Source organism: Ixodes scapularis, unplaced genomic scaffold, assembly GCF_016920785.2.
Source record: "Ixodes scapularis isolate PalLabHiFi unplaced genomic scaffold, ASM1692078v2 PGA_scaffold4__175_contigs__length_147842914, whole genome shotgun sequence".
In the NCBI taxonomy this organism is placed as follows: domain Eukaryota; kingdom Metazoa; phylum Arthropoda; class Arachnida; order Ixodida; family Ixodidae; genus Ixodes; species Ixodes scapularis.
Window position 1 is genome coordinate 53,804,807 of NW_024609879.1, and position 22,777 is coordinate 53,827,583.

Sequence of the window (22,777 nt, forward strand, 5' to 3'; positions counted from 1 at the left end):
TCATGTTCCGCGCTGTTGCCTTCGTTTGTGGCTACAAATATTTTGCGATGGAGCAGGAAGTTTTTTATCCAACGTACAACCCGTCCTCGCACTTTCAGTTGAATGAGTCCGTGCAGAACATGTGTGTGGCTCACGGTATCAAAGGCGCGATGAATATCCAAGAAGACTGCTATGGTTATGTTCCCAGATGCGCGCTCGTGTTCCACTGTGGTAACAAGGTCAAGCACAGAGTCAATAGTGCACCTCCTAGGACGAAATCCAGTCATTTGTTCAGGTAATACGTGATTGGATTCTAACCACCATTGAAGGCGCAGATGTATCATCTTTTCCAGAAGTTTCGCAACACAGCTAGTGAGACTTACTGGACGAAACGATTCTAGGGCTGCTGGGCTTTTCCCACACTTAAGTAAAGGAACAACCTTTGCCAGTTTCCATGAGTCCGGGAGAGTTTCTTTTTTCCAGACATCATTAAAGATCTCAAGAAGATTTGTTTTAGTTCCCGGACCAAGGTTTGCAAGTGCTTGATATGTTATTTGGTCATGACCCGGAGTTGTGCGTTTACTAATCGTCGCCAGTGCACCTTCCAGTTCACGAATACTGAAATCACGATCTAGGTGTGAGTTACTTGAGTTAATTTCTTCACCTATACTTTTAATTGCGGCTTCGTATGATGCGTAGTATTCAGGGGAGGTCATCGCGTCTCCCTGCTTTGTAAGTAGAGCGCAAAATTGATTTGCCACTGTCAATTCCGAAGTACCTTGTGACAGGGCCAAAGCTCTGAACTGTCTTTTCTGAGTTACTGGTGATTTCAAGGAGCGTACTATATTCCACACCATTTTGATCTGGGTGAAAGGTGAAAATTTTCCACAAAGCTTTCTCCATCGGCGTTTAGAAAGTTTTTGCAAAAGCCGTTTCATTTTAGTGTGGATACGTTGGGCTTCATAAAAATCCTCTGTTCGTCCCGATCTCCTATATCGTCTTTCTGATCTCCGGCGAATAGCTCGAAGCTTCTCATAGTCACCGTTTACTCCGGCAGTCTCTCTTGGAACTGCTATCTTTTTTGTGGATTTTGTTAAGTTAGCACTGATCACTCGCTCAAAGTCCTTGACTGTCTGAATTTCTTCGAGTTGTCTGGTGTTCAGAAAACGAAAAATCTTCCAGTTCGTAAAAGCTACGCAATGATTTGGTTGTTTTGAAGTTAGCCGCGGGTGGTGAATGAGTATCGGGTAGTGGTCGCTGCCACGGGTGTCTATATCTGCGCGCCAATCCATGTCGTACGAGATGTCTGGAGTACACAGCGTAAGATCAAGGCAGCTGGAGTATTTGGCTCCTTTTATGTATGTTGGTGAACCATCATTCAATATACTTATGTCATATTGATCGATAATATTTTCAATGAGGTTTCCTCTTTGGTCACAATGAGAGCTACCCCATAGTGTGTGGTGGGCATTAAAATCTCCACACATAACGTAGGGAGCAGTAAGTCGTTTGAAGAACAAGTTAAATTCAGCGCTTGTCATCGAAATTTGTGGCTCTATGTAGATGCTCACAACAGTAAGTGTCATCCGTCCTACGCGCACTTGACAGGCAACATACTCTGGCACATCCGAAGTCGAGGAAAAAAGAAGTGTTGAGACTAAATCTTTTCGTATTCCGAGTAAACAGCGACTAGGACCTCCTGGTCGCGTAGATTTGTATAATACATAGTTTGCCAGTCGAAAAGAACTATCCACACGGGCCTCAGATATTGCAAGTATTGGGAAACAAAACTGAGCAACGAATTGTCTGAAGTCCCCGCTTTTGGTTCGTAGTCCGTTCGCGTTCCATTGAAATATTGATGTGCGTTTATATACGTCAGTCATCAAAATGCCCACTCACCGTTAGGCATGTAGACTTAATAAGCGGTTCCATCGTTAGCAAGGCTCGAACTTCTGGTAGATCATTGGCGTTAGGCAGCGCGTTAATGATTGCCTTGAGTGCGGCAAAAAGCATTGGAAGCACAAGTTGGCCAATGTCTACACGTTGTTCTTGTCTATTTCTCCGCGGAGCAGATGAAGCGGATACTGGTTGACTGCAGTTTGTTCTTGTGATCGATGTTCCTGGGACATTTTCTTTGGTAGGCATTTCCGCTGTGCTAGATAAAGCAGTTCGGTGGGCGCAGCTGCACGAGCCGTGAAGTTGCGATTTGCCATCACTAATTTTTTCCTTGTTTGTTTTCGATGTGTCCTTCACAGCATCGCGGTATGTGACCTTTTTGGCTGCCGTGTCGTTCAAGCTTTTCAAGCACGGCGGGGGACGCACAACTTCTGGGTTCAAGATCGGCGCTTTAGTGCGGACTTCTCTACCGTTCAGAAGCTCTCTTTTACGTGTGGTTGAGGCAGCCTTCTTGATTGGACAACCAGCAAATGCGGCAGAGTGTCCTCCGCCACAATTTGCACATTTCGGCTCTTGTTTGGAGGTGCATTCCTTGTGGTTGTGGGCACCTGCACACACCTTACAACGGGTTGGGCCACGACAAAAATTTGCTATATGACCGTACCTTTGACACTTAAAGCATTGCACTGGAGGTCCAAAGTACTCGTCTACCGGGTGGCTTGTGAACCCCAGCAGAATTCTTTGGGGCATTGCACGATCTGGACGAAAGTGCAGGAGGACGCTCTCTGTTTTCCGTGAAACAGTGTTACCGTCGTCTTGTCTTCGGTAAGACACTTGGCGTTGAACGGAGATGACTCCGAAATCTTTTAGATATTCCAGTAATTCATCGTCAGAATACTCCAGAGGTACTCCCTTGATCTTGCCAAGGTTCCTGGAGTACGAGTTAGGCACACTCGTTGTCACTTCAATGGCGGAAAGGGATGTCACAGCAAGGAGCCTGTTTGCCGATTGAAGTGAAGCGACGGAAACAGTCATGCTGCCATCCTTGTTGATTCGATGGGAGAGAAGTTTTTCCTTTGTGATGTTAAGGATCTCGTTGGCTATTGTGTTAGGATTCACTCTCCAGAATGACTGCTCACTTGTGATTGATTTGAACACCACCGGTATTCCAGCAGGGCGATCTTTCTTGTACGATACCAGAGTGAATGGAGTTTTGTCTTCATCCACTTCAATGGCGTCGTCTACTGAGTAGCATGTAGTTTTATCGTCGTCAGATAACTCATCTTCATGATCAGTCCGCGGTCTTTTAGCGGGGCATGGAGTCTGTGCGCCGGGAGTAATCGCTTGGGTTCCCGCTGCAGTAGTACTTTTAATGGGAGCTGTGGACTTTGACAGACCTTGAGATCCGTCCTCGGAGTGTCTTGGAGAAGGTTGAGCCATGTTTCGGGTCTCCTGACCACCAACTATGAACCCAGTTGTTTCATGCAGAGTCGATGGTACATATCCTAGGGATGGGCACCGCCCCCGGTAGCTCACCGTTGGGTGCAGGTCAAGCAGTCGACGGCGAGTATCACGATGAACACAGATGTGGTCTGGATATAGCCGCCAAGTCTTGCCTAAAGGTATTTCAAGAGGAGCCAAACAGGAATCGTTCCGATTCAGCACACGTCGTCTTCTCCAGCAATAGATAATTCGGTGTTTGAATGCCAGGGAGTTGGGGCTAACTAACTGCAATTCAAAGAAGGTGCCGTCCGTAGTGGTTACGCAGTCTTTTGTCTAATTTTTGAGCCGCTATAGGAGAAAGGATGACCAGAGGATTTAGTGGGGGGCGACCTTCTGAACGGGAGTTGTTACCCAGCGAGAGAACGTACCTTTGTACCATGGCGGCAGGGATTCTAAAAGATGGTGACGTCTTTCAGTTCACGGACGCCTTTCAATCCTGCGATAACCTTGCGACTCGTTTTGGTTCAAAGCGTGGGAACGTCATTGCTTCCAAATCTAAAGTTTATCCTTTCTGTTTTTGACAGAACCAGAATTTATTTATTTTCAAAAGAAGAGCTTGGGCAGCTGGTGTAGCTACGGACGATTAGGCAGAATCCTTGAAGCGGTGGCGGGCTGTAGCCTTCTGAGCGAATGTCTCTTTCCAGCGAGACGGCTGCTCCTCCAGGGCACGGCGACGGTGGCCTTAGTAGCTTCGAGATGAAGACAGCACCAAGGACGCTCAAGAATTCGGCAAAGCGATAATCTCCCGTCTCTTGGTCCTGGTTGTGGGAACGTTGAAAGTTTCTTGTAGTTTGAAATAACGTCATCGGCATCCGCATCGGCATCATCACTGATAACGTTAGCAGTGACGTCACTGATGACGTCATCGGCATCCGCATCGTCATCGGCATCATCACTGACGACGTCACTGGTGACCCCCCCCCCCCCCGCCCCCCTAGGTCCTCCCGAGGTCCTCCCGAGGCCCTCCCGAAGGAACCCGAGGTCCTCCCTTGGTCCTCCCGAAGGAACCCGACGTCCTTCCGAGGTCCTCCCGAAGGAACCCGAGGTCCTCCCGAGGTCCTCCCGAAGGAACCCGAGGTCCACCCGAGATCCTCCCGAAGGAACCCGAGGTACATCGGGAGGACCTCGGGTTCCTTCTGGAAAGTTTACACATAATGCATCGCGGGGTTACGCCGACGCCGCTCAAGCCGGAAAAGGGTGCCTAAGATCTGCGCTCTAAAACGGCGGGATGACGGTTGGAGTTTCCAAGGAAGCATAGGAAGAGTTCAAGACGGGCAAACGTTTATACAATGCTACGGTCAGGTTCAAATTTCGGCGGGGTGACAGTTGGAGCTTTCGTGAGAGGGAAGCGTAGGGCAGTTCGTATCCGGGGTGAAGAAGCTTGACGGTCGGGGCCAAGTTTCAAGGACGGTGGGCCCCGACTTGTCCCCGACCGCCAAGCCCCTTCACCCGGATACGAACTACCCTACGCTTCCCTCTCACGAAAGCTCCACTGAAGCTTTCACTGAAGCTTGTTTTGCTGCAATACGCGCGTGTATTGCAGCAAAATAAGGTTCGGTGAAAGCGTCCCCACTCGTTCTGAGCCCCGTCAATAAAATATGCCGTACCGCTTGTCTGGCTTTAGTATTGCTGTAGGCGACAAAACGTGTGCCCGGTTTTGTCACAAGAGGCATATTATGTCGCGCGCATGTAATTTTTAATATATCCGGCTTAGTGTGCTGTAGAGGTGGCTACTCAAAGAAATTGCTACTCGAACGCAACTAATCGGAAAACTTTCTGGCAGTTTTCATGGCCTAATAGCCAGCAGGTGCCAGTTTGTTTTCCCTCAAAGGTGAGAATTCCAGATTCCCAAAGCAGGAATACTGCAGCCAAACGACCGATACAGCATTTTTAATTGACGGAGCTCAGAACGACGGGGGCTCCTGCATTGAAGCTTATTTTTCTGTAATACACGCGGGCGACATTGACGTGTGCCCAGTTACGCCGCAAGAGTACATCTATGTCCCGCGCATGTAATGTTTTAATCTTTCCGGCTTAGTGTACTTTACGGGGATGGATACTCAATGCAATTGCTACTTGGACGCAACTAATCGGAAATCTTTCTTCCACTTTCCACGGCGTCTTCAGTTTCCACAAGCAAGCAAGCACCAGTTCGTTTTTTCGCAAAGATGAGCATTGCACATGCTCTAGTTCGGTGTCAAGCAGGAATACTGAAGACAGACGAGCGGATACATATATTTAATTTACCGAGCTCAGCATGACCCGGGACAGTGTCATTGAAGCTTATCTTTCCGCAATCAACTCAGACGTTGTTTTGAATCTATCCGGCGTAGTGAAAAATTGCTACTTGTCGAAAAGAAATCTCAAAGTTTTATCTTCCAGTTTCTATATGGCTGCAGGTAGCAGGTGCTGATTTCATTAAAAGGTGACGATTTCGCATTCTGTTTTCAGATGTCAAGTTTTTGAATGAGGGTCCTAAACAATTAACTTTCTTTTGAAGTAAATGCCGGATCCTCCAGTTCAGGAATATGTTAACTATATTTGGTAGGGATAAGCCTTGTGTTTTGCTTCTTCATTCATAATTTGACAACAGCGACATCTCTCATTTCATCACTCAGAGATACACAGAAGGAGAGACTGCGTTGCAAAGAAATTTCGTGCGGAACGTGATATTCCCACTCGTGTACAGTTTTATTGGTAGCTGATATAATATATTGGATTCCAATATCCATAATACCCTAAGTACACTGGATTTGTAAACCCTTATTGGATCCCCATACGACACATGGGGGTTCAATAAGTCTTTATACGGTATGTAATTCCAATGTTTTTAGTGCTTTATGAATATTGGAATACCATAACAAACCCTTATCGTAATACGATACAATAAATGTAATGTTTTCCAATACACTCTGCATATTGTATTGTAATACAAAAAAAATATATTGTTTACCAATATCCGTAATAAGCTGTTCATATTGAAGTTTTCCATTAGGGAATAGAGAGGAAAAGTCACAATATACAAAAAACAAACAAAAAGAAAACACAAAGCAGGAGGAAGGGAGACCGCGCGGGAATAGGATACCTCAAACATAAAAGGAAAGTGAAGTTTGAAAAATGGAAGCTATCGTAGAAGACGCAGGGGCCTCAGTGGTCCCGGCGCTAACAATCAGAATGTTCGCACGGTGTATAACGTCACCGATATCACCTTTATGTGCCCCACAACCGCTCTCCTCTTTTTCTTTTCTTTTGCTGCACGCGTGAAAAAACAATTTTTGTTTTGTGACTCCGGTATTATTAATTTTAGTAATAGCGTCAGATTTGCATGTGCACAATCGACTTCTTCCACAGCATACTGATATCGCAGGAGTGTACGTGCTTCGAAATTGCCTTTTGCTTCTTCATCCGGAGACGATCTTAAAAGGATTAGCCAGCTCCCCTTTCCGACAAAACGGTTATAAGCAAGACATTCATGAGAAATGGGAATTGTCACTACAAAAACAAATTGATTGATAAGGACCGTAAAGCTGAAACGTAGCAGTGTTCAAAATGTCTTTGTACATTTCCCTTTAAAAAAATTAGCTCGAAAGCACATTCGTGTTTTGTCTGGATTAGATAAGTTGTGATACAGTGTTTTCTTCAGGAGAGCCCCAAAATTGCACCTGAAAGCTCTAACATCATACCCACGCGAAGAAAATGTCCGCCACTAATGAGGTGGTACTTATTTTTTAACATTCAAAGTAACAGATACCCGGAAAAAATGTATATATTTTTTTTGCTTGGTCACCTTCCACCAAGATAGGCAAAACCAACGCGTTGTGAAGAATTCGTGTGCTAGCGGGGACTCCGAGCTGGCCAGGGGCGCTGCGATCAATTTTTGGCCCGCTCTCCGCGGCAGTCACCAGTATTGGCTTACATGGTATTTGCTTCAACTTCATATTGCTTTGGTATATTTGCAACTTAATTATTGTCATCATGTCTGCGTAAATACAAGAAAAACAAATACAAGTAAACTACATAGATAAAAAGAAGGAAGCTGTGCGTGCTATTGTGAATGTTTCATACAGTTATAATACTGAACACTTGTTCTCATTGTTTAATATAATACCAATTTCAAACATTTACAGCTTCCGACTTCTTGTGGCGTACAAGAAGTCTACAGCATTTTAAAATAAAGTTTTCGAGGAAATATGTAATCTCCCCTTTTTACTTCTTCCCATATCAACTCCGTCCAAAAAAACTATTTTGGTTCACCATCACGTATATTATACTATAACCCTAAACTAAATTACCCATTAACAACTTTATAGAACGAATAATTTTTAAATAGTTGATATTCATGCAATGACGCTGGCAGAGGTACGATCATTATTTTAGTTTTTTTTTTTCTTAAGTGCGGCAGGCATGCACTGTACCATTATATACTACTGTGAATTTATTAATTTCTGTTTTTCCCTCAGTTTCTATGATATGTGGTCTGTACATTTAAAATATGGTCATCCCTTTCAATGTACGCGTGTTTGTTCGTTTTCTGAAATTGTTTGGGTATCGCCTGATGTACAGGAGGCCATGGGAACTCCGTCAAGCTGCCGCAGCATCTTTTTCTCTTGGTCACCCGTTTCAGGGATGAAACGAAATAAATATGTACTATTTATTTATTTATTATTAGAACTCACAAGACGCTCGTTGATGCGTGCCACCGCACCTTCCAGTGCGTTACCGGCAGGCTTCTTACCACCACTAGCATGGCAGCCATCCCGTGCAAGCGATATATAGATATTTCGCTTGCGCGTATCTAATCACGCTTTGGTTTATTTTGTGAACTTTGCCGACGCTAACCAGAAAAAAAAAGACATTACACGACGGAGCTTGTTTTTTGCTTTCTTATTTTTTTTCTCAAATCTGGTGCATGCTGACTCGTTTTTAATATTAGCTGGAACCGATTTAGCTTTTAAATGATGGGAGAGTAGAATGGCAGCAAGAGCACTGTCAAATTCGGGTAAATTCCGATATTTCCGAATTTTTAACCAGGACCGAGTTTTATGAAGACCAGGTAAAACCTAGTTTCTTCCCGAAAATCTACTTTCCATGGAGGCGAAAACCAGCTGAAAGTCCCGAAATTTGATGACAATCTAGGATCAGGTTCTGTGTGTACTTAAAAGTCGCTATTTCGAAGATCACAAATATTTTACAATTTCCGTAACCGCCAACGCATATCCCCATCCAAACGGTCTTAAATGGTACTTGGAGACTGGAAGCAGGTCCGTAAAAGCTAGGTGTTGAGCAGGTGATTTGCTGTCATGACGCTATTGCGCGATACACCAGCTAATAAATATCGCACGGATAGTGATATAAGTTATAAAATAACCTGCGCAACTTCAAAAGTAAATTCAATTTTTTTCTAACATATTTTGATTGCTTTTTCGCCGCCTTGGCCTCGGGTCACTTGCAAAAAAAAAAAAAACGAATGGAGAGTACGTTGGGGGTGAAATGTTTAAAAGTGATGCTGGAGCCGGGTCTTTAGACACACTATATGTGAGCAACAAGGAATATCATTTCAGCTCGAACACTGTTTCTGCGGAATACCTGTACATTGCTTATTTTCGTAGTGAAATTAAAAAAAAAAAATCGCGCACTTAAACTGACGTGGTATATTGAATTTTATTTGAAATTTCTTATCGTTTCTATCTATTACCTGCTAAGACCTGAATTTTGCAATGACTCATTGAAAAGCCAGATTTCTCTCGGATTGTCAGGTATAAAATGGCGTCCGATTTTTACTCACCGATTTTAAAAATAAATATAGAACGCGAAAAGCAAGACCCTAAAAACACACCCTATTGGAATTGCAACATGCTACTTGGTGCTGGTTTTCAAAAGTGGAAAATAGTGCGTGCAAAGTATACAAACAAAAGTGATAAATATTGAGCACTGACGCGCAAAGCCGATTTAAATTCGAAAAGACGTTTTAATTCGAGATATATATATATATATATATATATATATATATATATATACAACGGGCATGGTGGCGGGAGGCCGAAGGCGTGGGTATAAAACTGAGAAGAAAAAAACCCTTAGTGAAAAACAGCAACAACGGACGATTTAATCTTCGACGTTTCGGCCGGAGTCCGGCCTTCGTCAGGCCCGCTTCAGACGGAGCAATTTCACCCAGCAACTCGACGTCGCAACACCAGCAACACGGGCCGCTCGCGTTCACACGCAGCAACCGAATCGCTCCGACTTGCCATCATCACCATTAAATTTGATTTTTCTTTCACTACTTAGACGCCCATCTACGCGCTAAAAACCTGTTCTTATATGTTTGAACGGCGTTGGGAATACTAACTAATTTTTCTGAAAATGTTAATTTCGAAAAAGGATTTATTTCAAAACAGAACTAAGTGTTTAGTTGTCATCATCACCACCACAGTGGTGTTACGTGAAAATATCGCGTCTCTGATTGGCTGCAGCCGGTACAACCGTCTTCGAATTGCTCCGAGTTGCTCGCTTGTTCGAGCCGGACCCGATCTCAGCAATTCGCGTCGATCTTGGGAAAGCTAGGAACAACCCGCCAGCAACCTCAAAATTTTTGGAAAAGTTGCCCCGTCTGAAGCGGGCCTTATAGGTGTGTTAGCCTGGATTTTCTCCTTTTAGCCATCCCCGATAGGCCTACGTGGTCGTTCGACCAGGCTTCGGCCACCGGACGCCATCTTTGCCATCGGGGCTTCCCGTTTTGAACAGTGTACTATTATAGTATATTGCGGGTTCCTCTTCTGTTCTTTCGTGTTTTCTTCTGTTTCCTTTTTCCTGCGCTCGCATTTGCCATGCGCCGCAGGACCGCCGCAGACCAAAGCGAGACCGGAGAGGTGCCTGATCCGACGTCCATGGACCTGATGGCCCGGGTGGCCAACCTTTGCGACACGGTCGCGCAACGCCTGGTCCTGGCTGACCACAAACCCCAAGGGCAAGGGCCACGACCCCAGTTGCCGGTCCCGTTGTACACGGGATATGATGACCGGATGTCCGTGGCCGATTTCCTGGCCGAGCTGGCGGCCTATAAGCTCGCCACGGGAGCCGTGGACGTATACGTCCTTGTCAGGGTGCTGCCCGTGGCGTTCCATGCTAGCTCCGCGCGCTGGTGGCGCATCATGGCCTCCTTCGTCACCTGGGAAGGCTTTCGGCGGAAGTTTCAAGACGAATTTCTTCCACCTGGGTACCAGTCTCGAGTCGAGCGAGAACTGGAGCGCCGGACCCAGCACCCGGACGAGACCCTCGTCAAATATGTACGGGTGATGCAGGAGCTCTATGACAGTGCCTGCCCAACGACATCGGAGTCGGACAGGGTTGCTCGGGTGATGCAGCCGAGCCACCCAAGATTCCGGCCCACCTGTATGTCCGCACGTATTCCACCCTGGAGTGCCTGGCCCGGGACGCTCACGGCATGCAAGAGATGCTCCTGGCCGAGCTGCAGTATCGGCACCCGCCACCACCTGAAGAAGCTCTCGAGCCGTCATGGGCCTGGCGAACTTCCGGGCCCAGAAGACCTCCGACTCAGCGCCAAACCCTGGATGGTGCGGTCTGTCCCCTCCGTGCTCTGGACTCCTACGCCTTCGGGAAATGGGAGCGCGGGAGACCACTCAATGGTTCGGACACCCGCCGACGTGCCCGGCCGGCTGGATCGAGACTACGGCAGGGTGAAAGCCGTTTAAGATCCTTCCCCCGCAGTGCCAACCGGGTCGCCGATCGCTGCTCCAACGGGTGACACCAAGAAAGGCCGCAACGACAAGCGCAGGCAAGCCCGACGCACGGCCCTAACCGGCGCAACTCGGTGTGGTGATTCGGCTGTGGTGACCATGGCAACTTCCGGCGTGACTGCCCCGACCTGCGACGCTACCGTCTTGCATCCTAGAGAAATGATTTGACCCCTGAACGCCTGTCGGCCGCGATGACCGTAGACAGCCCGGCAAAACTTCCATCGCTATGTCGAATCCAGCCTCGCGTTCAGCTAATTGAGCCTCGTATCACAATTACAGCGCTCGGAATAGCTGTGGCAGCGCTGATTGATACCGGTGCGAGTCTGTCGCTTGTTGGGGACTACATGATTGAATGCTGCAAAGAACAGAAAGCCAACCTGCGCGAGACTAACTTGCGCTTAGAGCTAGCGTCAGGACCAGAAATGCTCGCGAGTCAAACCGTGAGGTTACAGATCGGGTTCAACGAGAAAAAACGCCGTCAGCGGTTCGTTTGCTTACCTGGACTCACTGTACCGATTATTTTGGGGCGAGATTTTATTTTCGGGGAGAACCTGGTTCTTGACTCTCCGAACACAGGCTACCGGCTAGGCAGTGACGCGAAACTGATCCCATTTACCAGACGAGAGGATTGTGTCGTGAGTGTCGATAACGTTGGCGTTAAAACGCCTGCTTTGGGACTACCATGTGCGGTAGCGATTCTTTGCAGAAGTGTCCTGCTGCGGACCAGCAAAAGCGGCGCCGGTGTCCTAAACCGGTGTTCTAAAGCATTAAATTGACACAGGGAATACACGGTCTCTACGCTGCAACCCTCGACCAATCAGCGTACATAAGCGACCCCTGCTAGTCAAGGCGCTCCAAGAGATGATCGAGACGGGTGCAGTACGTGAGTCACAGAACCCTTGGGCCTTCCCGATCGTCCTTGCCCCCAAAAATGGATGGAACGGCCTGGGCTTTGCGTCGACTTTCGGCGCCTGAATGCGGTAACCGTTCGTGGTGCGTACCCGTATCCCTCGATTGAGTCGATCATGTACAACTTGGGAAACGCGAGCTTATAGAGCGCAGCTCTTAAGCGCCCGTTTCCGGCTTGAGCGGCGTTGGCGTCGCCGTCGCCGTCGGCGTCGGCGTAACCAAGGTCACCCCAAGGTTACCCAAGGACACATGACCCCCAGGTCATGTCACCCCGCGAGGTCATGTGACCTCTCCCAAGGTCACGTGACCTCTCCCAAGGTCACGTGACCCCTCGAGGTCACGTCGCCTCCCTCCCTGAGGTCACGTTACCCCCCCCCCCCCCGAAGTCACGTGACACCCCCAGGTCACGTGAACCCCTCCACTAGAGCTCAGCTGACCCCCCGGAGCATATTAAAGAATGAGGGGAGGAGTAGGAGAAGGAGGAGGAGGAAGAGGAGGGGTCTACCCTCCCCTCAGTACCCTTCCCTCCTCCTCCTCAAGAGCTGCGCTCCGATTCGGCGTTACACGGAGTTGTAAACGGCTTTCACTTATTAGAGCGCAGGTCTTAGGCGCCCGTTTCCGGCTTGAGCGGCGTCGGCGTAACCGCGCGGTCCATTATGGGTAAATTGTCCCGAAAGAACCCGAGGCCCTCCCGAGGTCCTCCCGAAGGAACCCGAGGTCCTTCGGGAGGACCTCGGGTTCTTTTGGGAGGACCTCGGAAGGACCTCGGGTTCCTTCGAGAGGGCCTTGGGAGGACCTCGGGCTCCTTCGGAGGACCTCGGGAGGACATCGGGTTCTTTTGGGAGGACCTAGGGGGGGGGGGTCACGTGACGATGACGTCATCAGTGACGATGGCGATGCGGATGCCGATGACGTAATCAGTGACGTCACTGATGACGTCATCAATGAAGATGACAATCTTGATGCGGATGCCAATGACTTCATCGGCATCCGCATCGTCATCGTCATCATCACTGATGACGTCATCGTCACGTGACCCCCCCAGGACCTTGGGTTCCTTCGGGAGGACCTCGGAAGCACCTCGGGTTTCTTCGGGAGGACCTCGGAAGGACCTCGGGTTCCTCCGGAAGGACCTCGGAAGGACCTCGGGTACCATCGGGAGGACCTCGGGCTCCTTCGGGAGGACCTCGGGAGGACCTCGGGAGGACCTCGGGTTTCTTCGGGAGGACCTAGGGGGGAAGGGGGTCACGTGACCTGGGGGGTCACGTAACGATGACATCATCAGTGATGATGACGATGACGATGCCCATAACGTCATCAGTGACGTCACTGATGACGTCATCAGTCATGATGACGATGGCGATGCGGATGCCAATGACGTAATCGGCATCCGCATCGCCATCGTCATTATCACTGATGACGTGATCGTCACGTGACCCCCCAGGTCACGTGACCCCCGAGGTCACGTGATCTCCCAGGTCACGTGACCCCCGAGGTCACGTGACCTTCCCTTCCGAGGTCAACTGATCCCCCCAGTACCCTTCCTTCCTCCCCAAGAAATGCGCTCAAATTCGGTGTTAGAGGTTAGTTGTAAACGGCTTTCATTTTTAGAGCGCAGCTCTTAGGGGACCGTTTCCAGCCTGAGCGGCGTCGGCGTCGGCGTAACCGGGGGGGGGGGGGGTCACGGGAACCCCCCCCACCGAGTTCACGTGATCCCCCGAGGTCACGTGACCCCCACGAGGTCACGTGACCCCCCACGAGTTCGCGTGATCCCCCTCCGCCGAGGTCACGTGACCCCCCGGGGTCACGTGACTACCCGCAGATGACGTGACCCCCCAGTACCCTTCCCTACTCCTCCTCAAGAGCTGCGCTCCAATTCGGCGTTACAGGGATTTGTAAACGGCTTTCATTTTTTCACTACTCTTTACTGCAGTCGCTGTTTCCGCCAGATAGAGGTCGAACCCCCTGACATTGAGAAAACAGCCTTCGCATGCTGCAGAGGATTGTACGAGTTTGTGCTCATGCCTTTCGGCTTGAGCAACTCTCCTGCCACATTCCAGCGTCTCATGGACATTGTGCTTAAAGACGCACTTCACAAGTAAGCCATGGCGTATATGGATGACGGAGTAGTCTTCTCACGCTCGTTCGAAGAACACCTTGTGCACCTTCGCACTATACTCGAGCGCATGCGAAATGCTGGCTTGACAGTTCACCCAGGAAAAATTCAACTGGCGACATCCAAGATTAACCAGCTCGGTTTCGTAATCGACGATGGAGCGCTTCGCCCTAACCAGGGCAAGCTGAGGGCCATATTTCCTTTCCCCCGTGATGCAAAGGGTTTGCAGCGATTTCTGGGCATGGTTTGATTTTACTGCCAGTTTATCCGTTACTGTGCAGAGATAACGCGGCCTGTGAACGAACTGCAGCGCAAAGGCGTCAAGTGGCGTTGGACGGAGACACAGCAAAATGTTTTCCTTCAACTGTCTAGAGCTATTGCTGAAACAGCATCTTTGAAGCTGCCAGACCTCAACCGTCCGTTTGTACTGCAAACCGATGCGAGCGGCTACGCTTTAGGCGCTGTGAAGCTTCAAGACTTTGTTGGTGTCTTACGACCCGTAGCGTTTGCTAGCCATACGTTGACACGAGCTCAACGGAATTACAATGTTTGCGAGCTTGAGTGCCTAGCCATCTTGATCGCCCTGCAGAAATTCAACATGTACCTTGATGACGCACGCTTTGTGATCCAGTCGGATAATGCCGCTTTGTCCTGGCTTCAGCGCTTGGAAAATCCAGCAGGACGATTAGCACGCTGGGCACTTACGCTTCCGAAATATGACTATTAGCGACGAGATGTTTCGGTGGCGCCCTTCGTTCGGATAGCGCTCTCAAAGCAACACTGCCAAAATCGTCAAAATTGAAGTTCTTATATTCCTCTTATTTCCGTCGATGAGAAATCCTTTGCTGACGTCATTGTGAGCATTCCGCCAATCATGCCAGGCCGACCACAGCGATTTGTGGTCGGCTACAGCCGACTACAGGATGGGTGATTAATTATTTCTGAGGAATTAGTAAATTTGCCCTATGAACTTCAATAATATTACAAAAAAATATGATATATTTTTAATAAAGCAACGAATTCGAAATATGTTAAAATGCCACGTTTAAAGCAGAGTCCGCTAAGCTAAGAAAAACATCTTAAAAATCGGTGAGCTTTTTTTGCATCCGCTCAAAGGCCAGTTAGCTTTTCTCTGCATCTGCCGGTTTTGCGGTGAGCTTTTCTGCGCATTTGGTTGTTTCGCGGTGAGCTTTTCTCCGGTGAGCGTTTCTCCGGTGAGCTTTACAACGGTGGCCTTTTCTCTCGTGAGATTTTCTCCGCCGCCCGCTAGTGGCATATTGAAGTTGAGTAGCGTGAACGCGAAAAAACTGCCTTCGTCGTGCCCGACGGACTGTACAAGCTCAAATTGATTCCGTTCGGAGTTTGTACAGCAGCAGCCACCTTCCAGCGTGTCATGAACACCGTGCTTGCAGGTCTGAAATGACCTGCAAGCACGGTGTTCGTCGAGGTGCTTGCAGCACCTCGACGAGTTTTTTCACTGGATATCGACAAGCATCTGAGACCACTTTAAGCCGTGCTTTAAGCCGTCAAGACGACCGGCCTGTCACTTAAGGCTTCAGAGTGTCGGTTGGCCACGACGTGAGTAACGAAGGTTTTCACCTTGACCCCGACAAGACGCGCGGCGTAGCCGAATTTACGCCGCCATCTAAGAAGGCCGTGATGAGATTTTGTCGGGCTCTGTGCCTGCTACAGATGGTTTGTTCGAGACTTCTCCAAGCTGTCCGCATCGCTGACGTACCTCGCAAAGGACGCGTAAAGTTGGAGTGGACAGAAGATCACCAGCGGTCATTCGATGAGTTTAAACGTCGACTTCAGACATCTCCGATTCTTGGCCATTCCGACCAGTTCGCCAAAACAGAGATCCACACGGACGCCAGTAACACCGGACTTAGCGCGGTACTGGTCCTAAGACAGTAGACCACAGTGCGAGTGATAGCTTACGGAAGTCGGACTTTGTCTAAGGCGGATGGCAACTAGTCAATGACAGAAAAAGAGTGCCTTGCTGATGTCTTCGTGATATCGAAGTTCCGCCCGTACTTGTACGGAAGTCCATTCCGCGCGCTCACTGATCACCACTTGCTCTGCTGGCTCGACAATTTGAAGGACCCGTCAGACGCCTTCCTCAACGGAGTTTACGCCTGCAGATATTTGACACGATCGTGGTGTACAAGTACGGGCAGAGGCACAGTGACGCCGACTGTCTGTTGAGGGCCTCCGAAGAAAGCCAAACCCGTTTTGACCAACGACGATGACAACGAGTGCTTTCTCGGCGCAGTAAATGTCAGCGACATTGGAGCAGAGGACCAAGCTGATCCCAAACTGTGAGTATTCATCGAGCAACTAGAGGCACGAGGGACTACAGTTCTCCCGGTCTTCTCACAAGCCCTGCCAAATTTCGCCATTCGACAAGGTGTGCTTTTCGAAGGAAATTTCGGTGACAGAAACACAGCCTGGCTGTTGGTAGTTCCTACAAGCCGTCGCAAAGAGGTCTTCCATGGATGCCATGACCACTCGGCGGCTGGGCACCTTGACTACAGCAGGACACTTGCCAGGATTCGTGAGAAGTATCACTGGTCCGGGCTTCCGAAGACTGTACATAACTACACGAGGTCCTGCCACGAATGCAAACGACGAAAGAAACCAACGACGAAGCTGGCAGGACACTTGTACCCAATCGCGCTGCCGACCACCCCGTCCCAGCAGATCGGAAATAATTTGCTCGGCCCCTCCCGCCTTCAGCGCGTGGCTACCGGAAAATAAGTTATCGCAACCGATTGCCTAACACGATACACCGAGACGAAAGCCCGTCTATCAGGTAGTGCCGTGGAAGTCATCAAGTTTTTCGTGGTATGCATTGTCTTCCGGCTGGCCCCCAAGGTTTTGACTACAGACCGAGGATGATCGTTCATGGCGCAGCTCACGCAAGAAATATTTCGTCTCAGCCAGACCAGCCGGCGCCGACAAACGGCGCACAATCATCAGACCAACGGGCTGACGGAACGGCTAAACAAGACAGGGAACGCGACAGAAAAGCACACGGCAAAACAACACGCGTCAAAACAGCACCGCGACGAAACAGCACGCGTCAAAACAGCACGCGTCAAAGCAGCACGCGTCAAAACAGCACGCGTCAAAACAGCACGCGTCAAAACAGCACGCGTCAAAACAGCACGGCGTCAAAGCAGCACAGTGAAAGAGGAGCACCTGCCAAAATAGCGCAGTGCCAGACAGCACGTACGTAACTGCCTGCTGGTTTTTGGTGTAGTTATATTTTGCTACCTCCAATATAAAACCTTCCCACTCCATGTAAATGGAGTTGAATCTCATGTTGTTTTTTTTGTTTTTTTTTTGCGATGGATTCCTAATTTGTCGACGCTGGAAGTGGCATATTTCATCTTCATTGTTTGCATAACAGAAGCTGCTACATAATTTTCTATGTGTGGTAAATTGCTCATGCTGCCGTCCATTCCCTAATGCAAAATAATGAACGAATTAGTGTACAGTACTTCATTTTTACGAAGAGGCCATTGCAACTCTTTATTACTACGTTCAATAGTTTTTTTTTAAGAAACATTAAGAATATTCTGAATATAATAAACCTAGATATTTGAATATTTCGCTTCTGTGAAAGGTATTTAGTGCAGGTCAAAATTCGCTCATTTGATGCTGATTGATATCCTACTATTTTGCCACCTAAATAAAGTGCTTCTTTAAGGCAAGTGTGCTCTTAATAAAATCTACGGTTAAATAACAATTCTGCGTATATAAAATATAAATATAAAATGTAAAACAATAAAATCGTACCCTTTCCACCACCAAGCTGTCCCGGCTTCCATAAGTGTGCTTGCTGCTCATGCTCGACACCCGGAGACGCAACGCCTCGATAGAACGCGATTGTGAATTCTTCGTGCAATACGGAACGGACACCCACCCCTAGTAAATTACCACTCCCATCCCTTCTTAGAGACGACCGGCGGCGAAGCACAGTACAAGGACACGCCCGTCAGCTGCACTTTCAGTTTCGAAATGCTGAACCCTACCCTGATGAGATGCAAGGCAACGTTGCAGTGAAAACTTTGGTTTAACGAAACAGGAGAGGGCGTGCGAAGGGCAATGATGTGTAGTGTTTGGTGTAGAAAAAAGAAGGGTGTGCACGGGGTAGGGCCTTTTTATCTCGGCAAAGGATTCATTCCGAAAGAGAAGAAAGGCGTTACAAGTGTTTTTTTGGCACCTCATTGGTACAACGGTTTTGTCCCAAACATACCCAGAAACCACGGAGAGCAACATCTAAAAAGATGCGTGGATTTAGTTCCCCCTGCAGCTCCGCAAAAAAAAAAAAATGTTCGGTAAGGGGTCACATATTGCGGAACTTCTTATCTCAACGAATAATCCATTCCTTTGGGGAGAGAGGGCATCGTCCCTGTGGCTGCCACTCTTTGTTGCGTGTCATCCCTCGCCTTATCCAGAGCCATTTCTTACCTACCCGAGATACTTGACCACATATTGATTTCTTTTTGTTGTTCTACATGGTTTTCGGAGAAACTGATATATACGTACTTTTATTTATTTATTTAGATTTCCGCTGTTTTCGGGCTTGATGGGGGCAGTGCCGTTGTTCCAACAAGGTGTTAGAAAAGCGCTTGTAACCACTTTCTTCACTCTCGAAATGAATCCTTTGCTGAGATGAGGAGGTCGAACCCTGCGTACACCATTCTTCTTTTACACCAAACTCAAAACTTCAAAGCTTTCAGCCAACCCCTTGTTTTTCGTCCCACGAACGTTTTTACCGCAGCATTGCTTTGTTTCTCATATGCGGGTTGAGTACAGCCTAGCGTCTATCTGACGAGCATGTACTACCACTTGCCTTACTGCCGGTCTTCTCTTATGGCGACTATTGTGCGGACTCAGAAAAGGTCTCAGATGTAATTTACCAAGGATACTCGTACCGTGTTCCACGAAGACTTAACAATCACGTACTATGGATGTGTTGCATCACCGGGTGTCGAGGATCAACAGAAACTCATGGAAGTGGTGACGACTTGAGGAGCAAAAAGCATAGTTTTTTTTTCATTTCATAATTATATTTGACGTAGGCTATCAAACATTTAATTTGCCTGCCGCAAGAATTTTTTTTTTTTTTAGCATAGTGTTAATCAAAAAGAGAGCTGGCTTGCTTTGGACTGACACTTTATTAAATGTAAATCATAAATGTTGAGATATATATGTTTGCTGAAGCAGAAAATGCCAGCATGCGTTGAAACTGAAACAAAGTGGGGAACTGACGTGGGATTATTATATCACAATATCTGTAATGCAGCTTAAATAGAAACTATTGAACTTTTGATGATAATAGAGTTGCAGTCTCTAGTGCGTAACAAAGTACTACATTTATAAGTTGTTTCATTATTTTACATTAGGAAACAGGGGATCACATCAGCCATTTACCAAGCATGGAAAATCTGTAGCAGCTTCTGTGTTGCAAAACAATGAAGATAAAATCTGCCACTTCTAGGGATACTGCCGGAACAGTAGTCTCCGAAAGCACAAAAACTCTCACTGGTGAGATATTATGCGAGGTTACCTGTCTCGTCCAGAAGATCATGATAACAATTATTTTTTTTTTAAATAATCACTGTATCTCCTAAAATCTGCATATGTGTGACCCAATAAGCAATTGTGACGGCGAAATGCATGGTACTATAAACTTAAGTTTTTCCACAGAAGTTCGGAGGTCTGCACTACATACCGTTCCAGCAATGACAAGATCCCTGCAGAGACAACGCCGATGAAAGGAAGCCCTCCCAACTTCGCCACACAGATCTAGCGACTTCGTAACCATGCTGAGTTTTGTTCGGCTTGCCGATGGCCAGCAGCGTCTTTTGTTTTATGGGGGGCCTGATGATCCAGACCGTTTCATCATTCTGGGCACGCGATCAGATCTCTTGACCTTAAGGAACAGCCTCCACTGGTTTGCAGATGGCACATTTGAAATAGCGCCGTGCATATACTATGAACTATACACTATTCACGTGCTGACATTAGGAAGAGTTGTGCCAATCATGTACTGTCTGATGAAGAATGTGGGTCACTAGACCTCAACCGACCCCCGATCAAGCCGTGCCCCATTCGAACCCAAGGAAGACACACAATGCAACAAACTAACGATGGCAAAGGGTTTATACACTCACATATTGCACATGGCTCTTGTCCTGAAGCAGCAGGTCGAACACTCGCGCCCCTATCTCGCGCGATTCTCAAACTGTCAGTGGCAAGTTCCGTACTCCAACCTTGAACCCCAAATTCCGCGCCTTTAGGCGATTACAGAACATAGAAAATAGAACATAGAACATAGTTTTATTTGAAAAAAATACATTTTTGAAAGTACAATAGCGAGCCGGTGAAAGCCTCAGGGGCTTGTGGACCTGGCTCGGCAGGTGGCGATACAAAAGAAAGACACATTGTAGTAAGGTACGTTCTAAAAAAAAGTTGAAAAAGTTCTCTGACTTTCAAAATTTACACGTTCTCGGAATCACAAGGTACACTTGTAGGGCTAGAAAAGAAAAGAAAAAACTTTGATAACCATAAAAAAACAAAAAAACAACAACAACAACAACAAAGCTTAACCTCACAGTTCTAAATTCCGTAACGCCTTCCTGAGCTTTTGCCTCGAAGTTATGGATAGAAAGGATTCCGGTAGGCTGTTAAATATTTGCGGAACGTAATACACTCTCGTGCGCTCACCATACTTCGTTCTGATCCGCGGCATTTGGAAGCGGAGCGATGGCCTCATAGGTCGCTGCGCAATGTAGGCTGTAATAAAACTAGAATTCCAGAAATGACGGAGCACAACAGTTTCCCTAAAAAGACCCCCGAAGGATGGCAAACAGAGCTCTTGAAATATAAACTCGCTTGAGACATCTGGCCTGTCAAACGAAACACTTTTCAAAATACCTCTTAGCAAGGAGTCGATTCTCGCACGCCAGAAGAGGGAGCACCCCATAAAGATGGTAACACCGTATCGCAAATAGCTGTAAGCCAATGCATGCGTTACCATTTTTCGCACAGAAAAAGGCAGAAACATTTTAATATTATACAGACAGCATGCAACACTTCTTAATTTTTTACATAGATAAGTCATATGCGTGCACCAGGACAAATCACTGTCGAAATATATTCCTAGGTATTTAACTGTTTTCACGTATGGAATAGTTTCGCAATCGCACGATGTGCAACTGGAAGTGTGCAGCGCTACTGGGACGGAAAGTTCGACATGCTTCAGCGGGTGCCTAAAACAGACAAGTTTTGTTTTCGACACATTTACTTCAATTAAATTTGCCCGAAACCAGTCCATTGTAGAGATAATATCATTTTGAAGATTTTGAATGGCTACATGATAATCTAGATGATCCGACACTAACAGCGTGTCATCGGCGTATTGAAAAATGGTACATTTAGAAATAACAGCGGGTAGATCGTTCACGTATAAATTATAGAGTAATGGCGATAGAACTGAGCCTTGCGGGACTCCAGCAGTTAAAAGGGCCTTACTGCTCTTCCGATTTTTAACCACCACCACTTGGGATCGACCTGAAAGATAGCCTTTGAGGAGTGACAGAAACGGACCTCTGAACCCCACTCTGTACAGTTTAGAACAGAGGACGTCATGACTTATGCTGTCGAATGCTTTCGAGACATCCAAAAACACTGCACACGTAAACACACTGTTATCAAAACCCGTATTCAAGAAATCTCCAAAATCTTCCAGTAATGCATGAGTACCCCGCTCTGCAGCAAAACCGTACTGACGATCGGAAAGTAAGTCGAACCTTTGACAGAAGCTAGTCATTGCCCTTAAAACGTGTTTTTCCAGCAGCTGCGAAATGCATGATAAGATTGAAATGGGACGATAGTTCTTGAAATCATTCGTCGCCCCTCCTTTGTGGAGCGGTTTTACAATAGCAATTTTCATTCCCGTTGGCCAATTTCCGGTTGCAATTATATCATTCAGCAGAGCTAGAAGTACATTTTTAAGTTTTTCAAAATTTCTACGTAGATCCCGTATATGAATTTCGTCAATGCCAGAAGACTTTCTTTCCTTGGAAGAAAATAAATACTGGCGCAGCTCGTGTTCTGTTATCGAAGGGAGATACGCAGAAGCTAGATTGTAGTCGTGCAGCGTAACAGTTTGTGCTCTATCACTATCTTGAAGTGCGCTTGAAGTGCGAGAAAAAAAGGCATTAAAGTCCTCAATGATTTTCTGCGTAACTGGCGCAAAGGACTTATTTATCACGTCATCAATTGAGCGTTTTTTGTTCCACCCCGAATCTGATTAGCTAACTGCCAAGTTTTTGCTACGTCAAAACGGTTTCTTTCAAATTCTCCCCTAAAAAACCTGCGTTTTGAGGAACGGACCAAGGCGCATGCTTTATTTCTGGCTAACTTGTATTCGGTCTTGAGTGTTAGTTCACCTGGACAACGCTTGCAGCGCTTCCAGAGTAAGTCCTTGTACTTTATAGCTGCCAAAATGTCTGACGTAAGCCACTTAAAGTGCGCTTTACGTTGTCTAATCACTACTTTCCTTTTTGACGTAGACGAAAATTTTGAAAATAAATCAACA